Genomic DNA, 14934 nt, shown 5'->3' on the forward strand with positions numbered 1-14934 from the left:
GTGTTAAACTTCACTTGATGGTTCCTGGCAGCAAAGGTGATATGGGAAATGTGTTTTTCGAAATGATTTCCAATTTTTGCTAAAAGGATATGTTCTTGTTTGGGGCTTCCCTGGTGGCACAGTGGTTAAGAATCCGCCTGCCAATGCAGGAGACACGGGTTTGTGCCCCGGTCCGGGAAGATCCCACATGCCACGGAGCAACTAAGCCCAGTGCGCCACAACTACTGAGCCTGCACTCTACAGCCCACGAGCCACAACTACTGAGCCCGCACGCCTAGAGCCCGTGATCCACAACAAGAGAAGCCACCACAATGAGAAGTCCGTGCACCACAACGAAGAGTAGTCCCTGCTCGCTGCAACTAGAGAAAGCCCGTGCACGACAGCGAAGACCCAACACAGCCAAAACTAAATAAATTAATTATTTTTTTTAAAAAAAGGGATATATTCTTGTTTTTCTGGAGAGACAAGTTTTGTTCCTGGAGCTGAAGCTTAGGGGAGAGCTTTACATTATTAAAATGCAAAGTGATCCGAGCCACCAGGAACTATGGGAGCTCGGTGCAGGCACCTCACCCAGCCTAGGGGGGTTGTCAAGAAGGTTTCCTAAGGAGAAGACCTCTGAACAGAGACTTGAAGGATGAATAAGAGTGAAGAAGGTAAAGAGAGAACTTCCCTGGTGGCGCAGTGGTTAAGAATCCGCCTGCCAATGCAAGGGACACGGGTTTAAGCCCTCATCTGGGAAGATCCCACATGCCGTGGAGCAACTAAGCCCGTGCGCCACAACTACTGAGCCTGCGAGCCACAACTACGGAAGCCTGTACGCCTAGAGCCCGTGCTCTGCAACAAGAGAAGCCACCGCAATGAGAAGCCCGCGCATCGCCAGGAAGAGTAGCCTCCGCTGGCGGCAACTAGAGAAAGCCCGCGCAATGAAGACCCAACACAGCCAAAAATAAATAAATAAAATAAATAAATTTATTAAAAGAGAGAGAGAGAGGGAGAGAGAAAAGTATTCTGGGCAGAGGGAAGAGAATGCAATGGCTTGGAGGCAAAAAAAGAGCTTGAGATATTTGAAAGGTACCTGTGGCTACAATGTGGAGTGTAAGGAGAGGAGGTGGGCAGTGGTGGTGGAATGGTGCATGCAGGTGAGATCAAACCAGATCTGAAAGCCGTGAAAGAAGTTTGGGCAATATCCTGGGAGCACTGGGGAGCCATGGCAGAGTTTTGAGCAGGACAGGAACACAATATGTGCCTTAAAAAGATTCCTCTGGTTGCCATGTGGAGAGTGGATAACAGGGCTGAGACTGAAGGTCAGAGAACAGGAGGGAGGCTGGGGTGCAGATCTGGGTGTAAAGAAGAGATGCCTGGGCCAGAGAAGGGGCAATGGGGGTAAAGAAGAGGAGACGGATTGAAAAGATATTGCGGTTCACCCCCCCATCAACATATTACTATACTGATATGGATAAACAAACTGTGGTACACCCATACAATGGATACTACTCAGTAAGAAAAAAGAATGAACTATTGATACACATACAACACAGATGAATCTTAAAATCATTATGCAGAATGAAAGAAGACAGACACAAAAGAGAATTACTATGTGATTTCAATTCCATGAAGTTCCAGAATGGGCAAGGCTAATCTACGGTGGAAAAAAAACAGTGCAAATGTCCTGAGGTGGGATTTGCCTGGTAAGTTCAGGGATCAGCAAGGAGACCAGTGTGGCTAGAGCAGAGGGATGGATGGGAAGATTGGGAGATGAGATCAGAGAGATGATGTGGGGAGGAAGTGGACAGTGGTGTGGAAAGATCATGCAGGGTGAGTTTTTTTTAGGTTATGTGTTGGCTTTCACCCTGAGGGAGATAGAAACATAGAAGGCTTTTGAGCAGGAAAGTGACATCTGAGTTAGGTCTGAATGAAGTCCTCTTTCCCCAAAGGTTGGAAAGAACTGGAAGCTCTCTCATTTACAAAACAAACCACCCAAACGAGATTTATTTTGCTCATGAATCTGCAATCTGGGCAGGGCTCAGTGGGGACAACTCATCTCTGCTCCACTTGGCATCAGCTGGGGCAGCTTAAAGACTGTCAGCAGGAATGATCTGATGCTTCCTCAGTCACATGCCCGGTGGTTGATGCTGCCTGTCAGCTGAGACCTCACCTGGGGGCTGTGGCTGGAACATCTACATGGGACCTTTCCATGTAGCTGCTTGGGCTTCCTCACATCATGGCAGCCAAGCCCCAAGGGAGAGGGAGAAGGAGTGAGGAGACAGGCAGAAGCTGTGTCTCCTTTATGACCTAGCCCTGGGAGTCATGCAGTGTCACTTCTTTTCATCAAGGCAATCACAAAGTCCTGCCCAGTGGAGGGAAACAGACTCTACTTCTTTTTTTAAAAAAATTAATTAATTAGGCTGCACCAGGTCTTAGTTGTGGCACACGGGATCTTCGTTGCAGCGTGCAGGATCTAATTCCCTGACCAGGGATCGAACCCAGGCCCCCTGCATTGGAAGCATGGAGTCTTAACCACTGGACCACCAGGGAAGTCCCCAGACTCTACTTCTTGATGGGAAAGGTCAAGCTTCCACAGGAAGAGCACGTGGAACTGGAAATATTACTGTGGCCATTTTGGAGAAATATCTCCCACACTCTTTATAGAACATCTTGGAGCTCTGCTATGAGTAGCACCGTGGAGGTAGAGTCTTAGGCTTTGGGATATTGGAGAAAAAAATGCTTGATTTATTGACAGGGAAATAGGGTTCAGCAACAAAACCCCAGAACCAGGCACACACCCAATCTGACAAGTCAGCATCTCCGGCTGCTGTTTTCTGTACATCTGCTCAGATATTTTATTTGCTGGTGTTCACCTCTGTAAGACTCACCCTCCCTACTGCCCAAGACTGGGGGGAATTGCTCCTCACCTCTCTACTGCTGCCTCTTGTGATCCGATTTTCTCTCTGCTCTCCCTTCCCCTGGCTCTGACTCCTCATAGTATGGGTTTATAAAGGTCAGCTGGCATTCCTGGAACACGGCCAGGGGCAGAAAATCCCTCCAAACTCAAGCCAAGGCCAACCTGGAATCAGATGATGGACGTAAGTAGGGCGAGGGTTCTGTGCCCAGTGCTGTTCTGCTTTGACTGGAACATCACGACAGCCCCATTAGGTGGGCTCCATTATTTTCCTATAGTTTCGTGGTTTCAGTATATGGTTGTAGAGCCAGCCTTTGGGCTCCATCGCGTGCCAGCTGTGTGACCTTGACCATGTGATTTAACTTCTCTGTGGCTCAGAGAGTCATTTCTGAAAACTGCATTTAATAAAAAAATAATATACCCTGTGGTAGATTGGATGATTGTTTCCAAATCTCCACTCCCCTGCCAGCCAAGGGGCTCCATCCTGGAGGGTGGACAGACAAGGCTCAGACAGGCACGGTCACTACCCACACGTCCACATGCATACATGTCCATGTGCATTTTGATGTCACGCATATAGGATAGGTGTCACGTAACAGGCTGCCATTAACACACAAGTCAGTAGCAACACGTGGATTCTGACAAATAGACGTGTCAGTACATACCATGGTCAAGATATATGTCTTGGCATTAGGCATGCCTTGATGTGAGCCTGCTTGTTGATGCTAGCACGTGGATGCATGTTGTTGCACACACAGATAGTGACACATATCTGGGTTCTGTAAATAAGGGCACCTGTCATCGATAAAACATGTGAGACACACGCACGACTATAATCACACACATGTAAAAGTCTCTTGCATGTCATGGTTCCCTATGCAGACGCTGATGTGTATGTTGGTGTAGACGCAGGTAACTGCCCCGCCTCTGCACTGTGGCCGGAGTCCCCTGCTCGCGTGCTCAGCGCTTTGGCGCCCCCTGCAGGAGAATCTGTCGCTCCACTCTGGGAGGCCAGGAGGCCCCTCCCAGCGCCCTGAGACCCCACCTCCCTGGCACATCCCTCCTTGAGGGTTCAGTGAGCAAGACCCAGTAGCTGGGGCAGTCCCGGGAGATGTATGTAAATCTGTAGGGCTTCTGGTATTTGGTGGCCAGGGCCAGGGAACCCAGATTCTTGCAATGCACTGTGCAGCCCAGACCAGGAGGGGTTTCCTGGGTTCCTGCCCGAGTTCGTAGGTGCAGGAAGAATCTGTTAAGGATCATCTTAGGCTACAGTGGCTCCCATTTTACATATAAACAGCAAAAATTTTACACTATTTTAATACACTCTGAATTTTTCAGGAAAGCAACTACATGTGAATCAAGGGAAGATCATACCCTATTTGGGGCAAAAGTTGGTATTAGGAGTGCTCACCATGTCAGAGAATCATATCACTCACATTCTCCCTCCTTAGGGTATTTGAATCCCAGACAATCTAGCTGGTCACTCTGTTTTGGTTTCTTTCTTAATAGACATACGAATGTTTTTTGTTTAGCCCTTATTTCAAAATGTCAAATATAAAGATAAAAATCTGACTGAGTCTTGTCTTCTTCACCTTAAATCTAAACTTATAATTCATCAAAAGCAGGAACATCGGGCCCTGTAGTGTCTGAGAACACTGACCTAATGGAACACTTCATATTTAATCATAGATTACAGGCTCACCATCAGTCATCCACAATTCCAGGATCCAAATAGCTCTGAAAAGGAGAGATTGTTGTCTAGTGTACTTGACAGCAAAACCTGACCCGACCCGGGCTATTTTGGTAATCTATATTTATCCCACTGTGGTGGGATAAACAGCCCACATTTCACTGCGGAAATATTGATCTGTTTGATTCCAGGAGCCACCCTGAACCTAGCTGGGCTGACCTCATATATGCCATATACACAAACCACCTTTCTAAAAACCAAACACATGCTTCATTCCTAAACACACATGTCTAGTAAAGGATTCTAGAGTGTATTTTTCTTTTGTTTCTTTTCTAAACTACAGATAACGTACTGCAATAATTTTAAGTTAGAGATTATATGTACAAATAAGTTATGCTGTACATGAATTTTGTTTCCTGGTAATAAAAGGAATACTATAAAAATCTATTATTTTTAAAGAGGGTACTGGATTGAATAGATTTAAGACATATTATATTATATTATTTTATTTTATATTATATTACTAAGCCAGTGATTCCCAAGTATGGTCTGCAGACCCCTGGGAGTCTCTGAGATCCTTTCATGAGCTCCACAAGGTCAAAACCATCCTCATAAGAATACTAAGATGTTATTGGCTTTCCTCTTCTTCCTACTATAAGGTAAAGTTTTCCAGAAGCTATGTGATGTCTGATATCATTACTCTGATATTAACATGTAATGGATTTATCATTGCTACTTTTCAATAAATAAATAAATCTTTAAAAATTATCAGTTTAAATTTATATAAGGTAAATATGAATAACTACCCTATGGTGTGCTGGTGCCAGCCCTTACTGACTTGGGAGAGTGAATTGTTAAATTTAGGATCATGTGTACCAGTTGTTAAAACTTTGATAGCATGAAATGGGCCATGGTGAAGTATTTACACCATAGAAACATCGTATCATGGACTTTTTTCAGAAGGCTGGTTGAACAGTACACCATATTGTATATTACCCACACAAGCAAAGACTCTCCGGGGGTCCTCAACATTTTTTAAGAGTATAAAGACGTTCTGAGACCAAAGCATATGAGAACTAGTGGTCTACCTAAACTAAAAAACAATGAAGCCGTAACCTAAGCCTGACGCGCCCCCTGGTGGATGTGATGATATACACACTCAAACATACATACCTAAAAAGTGTGTGCATGCGTGTTTGTGAAGAAATAGCTACAGGTAAAGGTCACATTGATTACATATTTTTAGTGTCTTGATTTTACATAACAAGAACACCTTCGATTTAGTGAAATATTATGTGCCAAGGAATGTTACAAGATTTCACATCATATCATTTAATCCTCACATCTATCCTATAAGACAAATATTATTACCTCGCTTTGGTTTCCAGAGCCATTGAGGGTAAGTGGCCGACATAATGCCTCATCACCTCACCTTTGAATATTTTGTGCGTAATTACTGCAAACAAGGGCCACTTTTCCTACATAACTACCTTCAACATCAGGAAATTCACATGATACATCACTACCTTTTAAGCCTCAGACTGCATTCAGGTTTCAAAAATTGTCCCCCTTTATAACAACAGGGCCCAAGTCAGAACCACCCACTACACTTAATTGTCATGTCTTATTTGAATTTCATGGTCTTCACCCTTTTGAAGCTTGCAGGCCAATTATTATTTATTTTATTATTATCATTTTATTTTTTGGCTGCACCGCGCAGGATGTGGGATCTTAGTTCCCGGACCAGGAATCGATCCCACGTCCCCTGAAGTGGAAGCACGGAGTCGTAACCACTGGACCACCAGGGAAGTCCCAGACCAGTTATTTTGTAGAACATCCCTCGATTTGGGTTTGTCTGATGTTTTCTCATCATTCACTACAGGATATACACCTCTGGTAGGAATGCCGCAGAAGGGATTCAGTCTTCTTATTGCATCCTTTCCAGTGACACGTGATTATGATTTGTCTCATTATCCATGAAATTAACTTTGATTACTTTTAATAATTTGAGCCTATTAATACCTCTCACTTTACTTCAAAGTGATATTACTGGGGAAAGGTGGGGAGGAGGGATAAATTAGGAGTTTGGGATTAATATATGCACACTACTACATGTAAAATAAATAACCAACAAGGACCTGCTGTATACCATAGGGAACTCTACTCAATATTCCTTTTTTTAAAGGTTTTTTTTGAGGTGGACCATTTTTAAAGTCTTTATTGAATTTGTTACTATTTTATATTTGTCTCTATTTTATGTTTTGGTTTTTTGGCCTTGAGGCATGTGGGATCTCAGCTCCTCAACCAGGGATCGAACCCTCACCCTCTGCACTGGAAGGCAAAGTCTTAACCACTGGACCAGGGAAGTCCCTCAGTATTCTGTAATCACCTATATGGGAAAAGAATCTGGGGACTTCCCTGGTGGCGCAGTGGATAAGACTCCACGCTCCCAATGCAGGGGGACTGGGTTCCATCCCTGGTCAGGGAACTAGATCCCACATGCATGCCACAATTAAGAGTTCGCATGCCACAACTAAGGAGCCTGCCTGCCACAACTAAGGAGCCCACCTGCCACAACTAAGGAGCCCTGGAGCTGCAACTAAGGAGCCCACCACAACTAAGACCCAGTGCAACCAAATAAATAAATAAATACTTTTTAAAAAAAGAAAGAAAAGAATCTGAAAAAGAACGGATATAATCATATGTATAACTGAATCACTTTGCCGTACACCTGAAACAAACACAATATTGTAAATCAGCTATACTCCATCCAATTTAAATTAAAAAAATACAAAGATTAAAAAATGATATTACTTTCATACATTGGTGTGGAATGTCTATGCAAATTAAGTTCTTTCTTAAAAAGTCCTCTGTGTAAATCCAGAAGTAAAGACAGACAATTGTTACTTTATCTTCCATAGACAATACCACATAATACTCCCCTGAGGAAGATACTTACCAAATACTGTAAAATAGATCATACTCCTGGATGGGAAGAATTTCTTTTTAAAATGCTGCACTAGACGTAGAGAATGGACTTGAGGACACAGGGAGGGGGAAGGGTAAGCTGGGACGAAGTGAGAGAGTAGCATTGGCATATATACACTACCAAATGTAAAATAGATAGCTAGTGGGAAGCAACTTCACAGCACAGGGAGATCAGCTCGGTGTTTTGTGACCACCTAGAGGGGTGAGATAGGGAGGGGGAGGGGGAGGGGATGTGGGGATACATGTATACATATATTCACTTTGTTACACAGCAGAAACTAACACAACAATGTAAAGCAATTATACTCCAATAAAGATGTTAGGACAATTAAAATATCACTTCCTTGATAATAAAAAAATAAAATGCTGCAATATATAAAAATATATCTAGTGCCATTCTAACCAGTTTTTCATACAATTTGAAAATGAAGAGTAGCCCGTGCTGGCCACAACTAGAGAAAGCCCAGGCGCAGACACAAAGACCCAAGGGCATGATAAATAAATAAATGAACGAAAGCATTCAAAGGTCTTTGTAAGTCCTAGAAAACAAGTGCCTTTCTCTAGGTCATTTTCCTACCCCCAGCCCCTCTTACTACGCACCTGACATTCTCTCTGTAATCCTGAAAGTCCACCACTTTCCTGCCTGTTTCCTGGGAGAGATTCCCTGTGTCCAGATAAAAATAACACCTAGATGCTGCCAGGAGGAAGATTCAATCAATTTATTCCTAGGGCAAAGGGGAATCCAGCGAAGAAGTACATGAAGACAGGAACTGATGGGGACTTCTCTGGTGGTCCAGTGGTTAAGACTCTGCGCTCCCAACACAAGGGGCCCAGGTTCAATCCCTGGTCAGGGGACTAGATCCCACATGCTGCAACGAAGACCTGGTGCAGATAGATAGATAAATAAATATCTTTTTTAAAAAAAACAAGAACTGACAGCATCCTCCTGGGTTTCACATCCAGGAGCCCAGCTCTGCCATCCTTGACTAAAAGCTGTGGGAAGGACAAGCCAGGTCTTGTTCAGGGGTGTCTGACCAGGTCCAGCCTGTCCTTCCTAGAGGGTTTGGAGGCTCTTGGACTGGGATTCAGGAGACCTGAGTTCTATTCCAGCCTGTATCACTGACCAGCATGGGACCTCAGGTCACTATCTTGCTTGAATCCAGGGAGCGGGTTGAGAGAATTCAATAACTGGCCAATTGATCTCACCCTTACTGTCCAGAAACCCAGAATCTTTTAGACATGGCAAAAGCAGAGAGTCCCAACCTGAGACAGCTTCCACTCAGCAGCCTCGGCCCTGCCTCACGAAGCTGGGCTCAGGAGCGAAGACAGAGCCACTCCCACACAGAGAGGACCAAGGTGAGCAGAATAGGATGGGGCCTCTGAGGGAGCCGGTAGTGAGATTGCATAGTGCTGTGTGTAACCGCTTTTATGACACTTGAGAAGGGATAGAAGCACGATGCCAGCACAAAGCCTTATCACTGTCAAATCAGGGGCTCTCAGCGTCCTTCGAGCCTTGGCCTGGTCCCCGCTGCCCCCCTAACAGCACAGCCTCTGAGTTTCCCCTGCAGTGTCAGGATCTCTCTCCACTTTCCTACCGCAGGGCCTGACTCAGCTGCCCTGAGAGATCAGACTCCAGGCCAGGGAGGGTGGGCTGGATTCCTCCCTCCACAGAGATGTTAACCCCGATGCTGGCCTGGGGACTGTGCTTCTGTCTCTCACCCTGGCTGGGATCCAGTCCCGGCCTAACTTCTCTTTTTGGTCGAGACAACCAGGTTTGCATTCCTCCAGGAAAATCCTGATACTGAGGACCAGAGAGATGAACCCTTTTATTTATTTATTTATTCATTCATTCATTTAGGCCATGCAGTGCAGCATGCAGGATCCTAGTTCCCTGACCGGGGATGGAACCTGCGCCCCCTACAGTAGAAACCATGGAGACCTAACCACTGGATCCCCAGGGAATTCTCGAACCCCTTTATTAGAACACGTGATGGGGCAGGTAAGTTAGTGATTTTTTTTTTTTCTTTTTTAAAAATTTATTTATTTATTTAATTTTATTTTGGCTGCGTTGGGTCTTCGTTGCGGTGCGTGGGCTTCTCACTGCGGTGGCTTCTCTTGTTGCAGAGCACGGGCTCTAGGCACACGGGCTTCAGTAGTTGTGGCTCACGGGCTCTAGAGCGCAGGCTCAGTAGTTGTGGCGCACGGGCTTAGTTGCTTCGCCGCATGTGAGATCTTCCCGGACCAGGGCTTGAACCCGTGTCCCCTGCACTAGCAGGCAGATTCTTAACCACTGCACCACCAGGGAAGTCCATTAGTGATTCGTAGGAAAAGAGGAGGTGATTCCCAAACCTTCTCTTTTCTCAAGTGTTCTAACCACTTGTCTGTGACTCACTGGGGAAAATAGATATTACATCATTATGTACCTTATACACAGTCACAGAAGAAAGTGCATTAAACAGTATAGCACAGCATCCTGTTCACAGCACACTCTCCCGTATTCTAGTCTATTCTTATTCAAGTAAAACATACTATTGTTTATGCCCAAGTGAATTGGTTTTACATCCTACCAGGATGCCCCAGTCTTTTCCTTGGGAAATATTGTTCTACCTGCTGCTGTAAGGGATGGGGCCAGAGAGCAGACGGGGAAATGGTCCTGCAAGAGGAGGTGGAATTACCACATCCTCTGTCAGGAGAAAGGGGTGATCAGTTCCCTGCTACAGGGTGGTGACTTATGCTTCAGAAGCCTTCTCCCTGGTCTCCCGCTTCTACTAACTCTCCTGTCCACCTTCTTCACAGCAGACAGACACCAGGAAGTTCCACAGACACAGATTTGACCACCTTCATTCCCTGCTTATGATCCCTCCACAGTGCCCCGTGAGCTCAGGATCATACCCAGAGTATCTGAAAGCCTCACGAGATGACCAGCCCTGCCACCTCCAGCCCCTCTCCTGGGCCCACCTTCTGCTCTTAGAGGCTCCAGATTCACTGAATCAGCCACAATTCTAGCTCATCCTTGAAATCTCAGGGAAGATGCCGCTTCTCCAGTATCATCATCGCAGACTCTCTCCAGGTAGCACTTGGTCTTCCCCACCTATGGCTTCCCAACCAGCCCTGACCTTCCTGAGTCAGAGGCTGGATCTGTGTCCCCAGTGATGGCACAGGATCTGCTACTGAGTTGGCACTGTGTCCTCACATCGCCTAGAGTTACAGAACCAAACGTGGGCCTGCTTGCCTGTGTGCAGTAAAGCCAATCTACTGACACCAGGTTGTGATGAAGGAAAGTGCAGCGTTTACTGCAGGGCGCCAAGCAAGGAGAATGGGCAGCTAGTGCTTAAAAGACCCAAACTCCCCAATGGCTTCCAGTGAAAGATTTTTAAAGACAGGATGAGGAAGAGGGGTTGTAGGGTGCATGATCAGCTCGTGGGCATTCTTCTGATTGGTTGGTGGTGAGGTAATCGGGAGTCAACATCATCAACCTTCTGGTTCCAACTGGTCTGGGATCTATGTGCTTGTGGTCAGCAAATAGTTAACTTCTTCCACGTGGTGGGGCTTTCAGTATCTGAAAAACAGCTCAGGGACTTCCCTGGTGGTCCAGTGGTAAAGAATCCACCTTCCAATGCAGGGGACACAGGTTCGATCCCTGGTCAGGGAACTAAGATCCCACGTGCCATGGGACAACTAAGCCCACGAGCCACAACTACTGAGCCCAGGCGCCTCAACTAGAGAGCTCACGTGCCACAAACTATAGAGTCCACCTGCTCTGGAGCTGGTGCGCCACAACTAGAGAGAAGCCCACGCACCACAGCGAAAGATCCCACATGCCTCAATGAAGATCCCGCGTGCCACAGCTAAGACTCGAAGCAGCCAAAAAAAAAATGCTGTCAGAGTCAAATATGAGAAAGCAAGTCCTCCTCTTATACAAGGACAGGAATAGTGTTACCTATAAATGGCCTATTTGGCCCTTTGAGAAAGTATAGCAATTCAAACCCAAGACTCTCTGACCCTGAAGCCTCATCACTGTTGAGTCTGGTGTTCTCAGTGTCCATGGAGCCCTGGCCTGGCCCTCAATGTCCTCCCACCCGTACAGCCTCTGAGACCCACCCTCTAGCCCTGCCCTGATCTCCTCTCACTTTTCCACCCAGGTCCTGACTCAGCCCCCTGGAGAGATGAGGCTCCAGATGGGGGGAGGCGAGGGGGCTGGGCTCCTCTCAAGGAATGCCAACCCCAAGCCTGCCCTGGGCAACCAGCTTCTCTCTGGAACTGGCAGGTATCCAGACCTACCTCGCCCCTCTTTTTGGTAGAGATGCCAAGCTGGGTGCCAAGCCTACCTTCAGCCACTCCAGGAAGCACCTGGGATGGAGGATGTGAGAGCTGAACCTATTTTTGGGGAAGACATGATGGGACAGCTAAGTCAATGGCTCTGAGGAAAGCAGAAGACAAGCCTGTGCCTGGAGTCTTTCCAATCGTGTGTGTTTATTACCCATTGTATGTGACTCACTGGGAAAGATAGATATCACATCCTTATGTGAGTTAAGATTCTCTGCAGTGCACGCGATTCTATCTTCCATCAATTCTCTTTTCATTTTCAAAGAACTCATTAAGATAAATTCATTGGTTTTACAACCCGAAGGAGTGTCACGACCCACAGTTTGGAGAACACTTTTCTACCCTGCAGCTGTAAGAGGAGGGGAGGCCTGAAGAACAGGGGAAGAAATGGCTCTGGGAAACGAGTGTGCTATACATCCCACCCCCTTGAGAGAGGTCAGACATTTAGAACTCTGGTAATTGCATGATTATTTCTGCTCCAGAAGCATCCTCTCTGGTTTCCTGCTTCCTGTCTGTCCACCCCCCTCACAGGAGACAGACACTAGGATTTTCCACAGACCCAATCCCAGCCATCTCTCCCCTGCTTCCCCACCCCACAAACATAGGACTCAACCCTGTGTTGGGGGCTGGAAACCCAGGCTACCAACAGCATCAGGGCCCTGCCAGGAGTGAGCAAGTTGGGATGGGGCTCAGAATCTTCTCTATTCTTGATTTTACTGACTGCCTGGTGACATCTATTAGGAAAAATAGACATTACATCATAATGCATCTTTGAGATACATGCATCATGCATCTCAAAAAAAGCGAAAAGAAGTATAGGCAAGTGGCTTCTCTAGTGGCGCCGTGGTTAAGAATCCACCTGCCAATACAGGGGACAGGGGCTCGAGTCCTGGTCTGGGAAGATCCCACATGCCGCAGAGCAACTAAGCCAGTGCGCCACAACTACTGAGCCTGAGCTCTAGAGCCCGCGAGCCACAACTACTGAAGCCAGCACACCTAGAGCCCGTGCTCCACAACAAGAGAAGTCACCACTATGAGCAGCCCACACGCAGCAATGAAGACCCAATGCAGCCAAAAATAAATAATTAAAAAAAATAAAAGAAGTATAGGCAAAAATGTGCACTGTCAGCCTCCCTCAGGGGAGCAGCTCTTTCATCTTCTGATCCCAACTGGCTTCTCTCAGAGGAAAAACTACTCCCCTCTCCCTCAGATCTACTTAAAATCTGGTGTGGACTTTTTGTCCAGAATGGCAACAAAACAAATTAGTATGGTAACGATCTTGGTCACATCAATCACCTCTAAAGTCATCTATTGCTTACCAAGTACCCAGCACAATTTCTCCCATTCTCTCATTCATATTCTTCACATCTCCCAAATCAGTTATCATTTATATTGTTTAGATTATTCCCAAAGCAATCAACAGATTCAATGCAATCCCTTCCAAAACCCCAATGACTTTTTTCCTTCTTCCAGTAATGTGAAAGCGTATTCTCAAATTCATATGGAATTGCAAGGGACTCTGAATACCTCAAAGAATCCTTAAAAGAACACTCTTGGTAGACTCACAAGTCCCAATTTTAAACTTACTATAAAGCTACAGTAATCAAAACAGTGTGGTACCGGCATAATGATAGACATATAGATCAATGGAATGGAATTGAGTTTCCAGAAATAAACTCATGCATTTATGGCCAATTGATTTTTTTGTTAATTCTTTATTTATCAAGAGAAGCTATTCCTTAGCCCAGATATTCATAGTTCATAGTTTCATAGTTCAGAAACACAGGTAAGTGACAAACTTCCACAGAACCCAACCCAAAGAAATTCTTTGCATTCCAAAATCACTTTGCACTCTGAAAGATACCAGCCTTCCTCATCTCCTCAAAATCTTTTATAGAATCATAATTTCTGTGGACAGACTTCCCTGTGGTCCAGTTGTTAAGAATCCACCTCCCAAAAAAAAAATAAAAAATAAAAAATAAAATAAAAAAAAAAGAATCCACCTCCCAATGCAGGGGACGTGAGCTCAATCCCTGGTTGGGGAACTAAGATCCCACATGCCGTGGGGCAACTAAGCCCATGCATCGCAACTGTTGAGCCCGCGCACTCTACAGCCTGTGTGCCACAACTAGAGAGAAGCCCACGCACCACAACAAAGAGCCCACGTGCCACAACTAAGACCTGATGCAGCCAAATAAATTAATTAATTTTTTAAAAAGAGTCTCTTTTTAAAAAATAATTTCTGTAGAAATCTGCATTTTCAACTCTCAGGGAGACAATGAATGCTCCAACAATATGAAATCACAGATTCTTGGCCAGAACACATCTGAGGTTTTGTCAAAAACTGGAAGCCATGGTAGTTTTTCACCTTGACAGCTCAACAACAATGTCCTTACAGACTGATGGAGAAATGGACTTTGGCCAGTTGATTTTCAATGAGGGTCCTAAGACCATACAAAATGGGAGGAGGTTTTCAACATGTGGCAGACTGGGTCAAATGCATATCCATAGGCAAAAGGATGAAGCTGGACCTCTACCTCACACCATAAACAAAACTAAATCAAAGTTGATGAAAGGCCTAAATGTAAGAGTTAAAACTAGAAAAGTCTTAGGAGAAAACATAGGAGTAAGTCTTCATGACCTTAGATTTCAAAATGGTTTCTTAGATATGACACCAAAAGCATAGAGGCAAAGGGAAAAAAAAAAAAACCCCAGCATATATTGGACTTTAAAAAATTTTTAAGTTTTGGGTATCAAAGGATACTGTCAAGAAGGTGAAAATACAACTCACATAATAAAAGAAAATATTGAAAATCATATAGCTAATAACGATCTGGAATATAGTCTCCAGAATATATAAAGAACTCCAACTGAATAACAAAAAGATAAATAATACAATTTTAAAATCGGCAAAGGACTTAATAGATATTTCTCCAAGAAGATATCCAAATATCCAATAAGCACATGATAACATGATCAAAGTCATGTTTTTTTTTTTTTTTTTTTTTTGCGGTATGCGGGCCTCTCACAG

This window comes from Phocoena sinus, chromosome 19 (assembly GCF_008692025.1).
Source record: "Phocoena sinus isolate mPhoSin1 chromosome 19, mPhoSin1.pri, whole genome shotgun sequence".
In the NCBI taxonomy this organism is placed as follows: Eukaryota; Metazoa; Chordata; class Mammalia; order Artiodactyla; family Phocoenidae; genus Phocoena; species Phocoena sinus.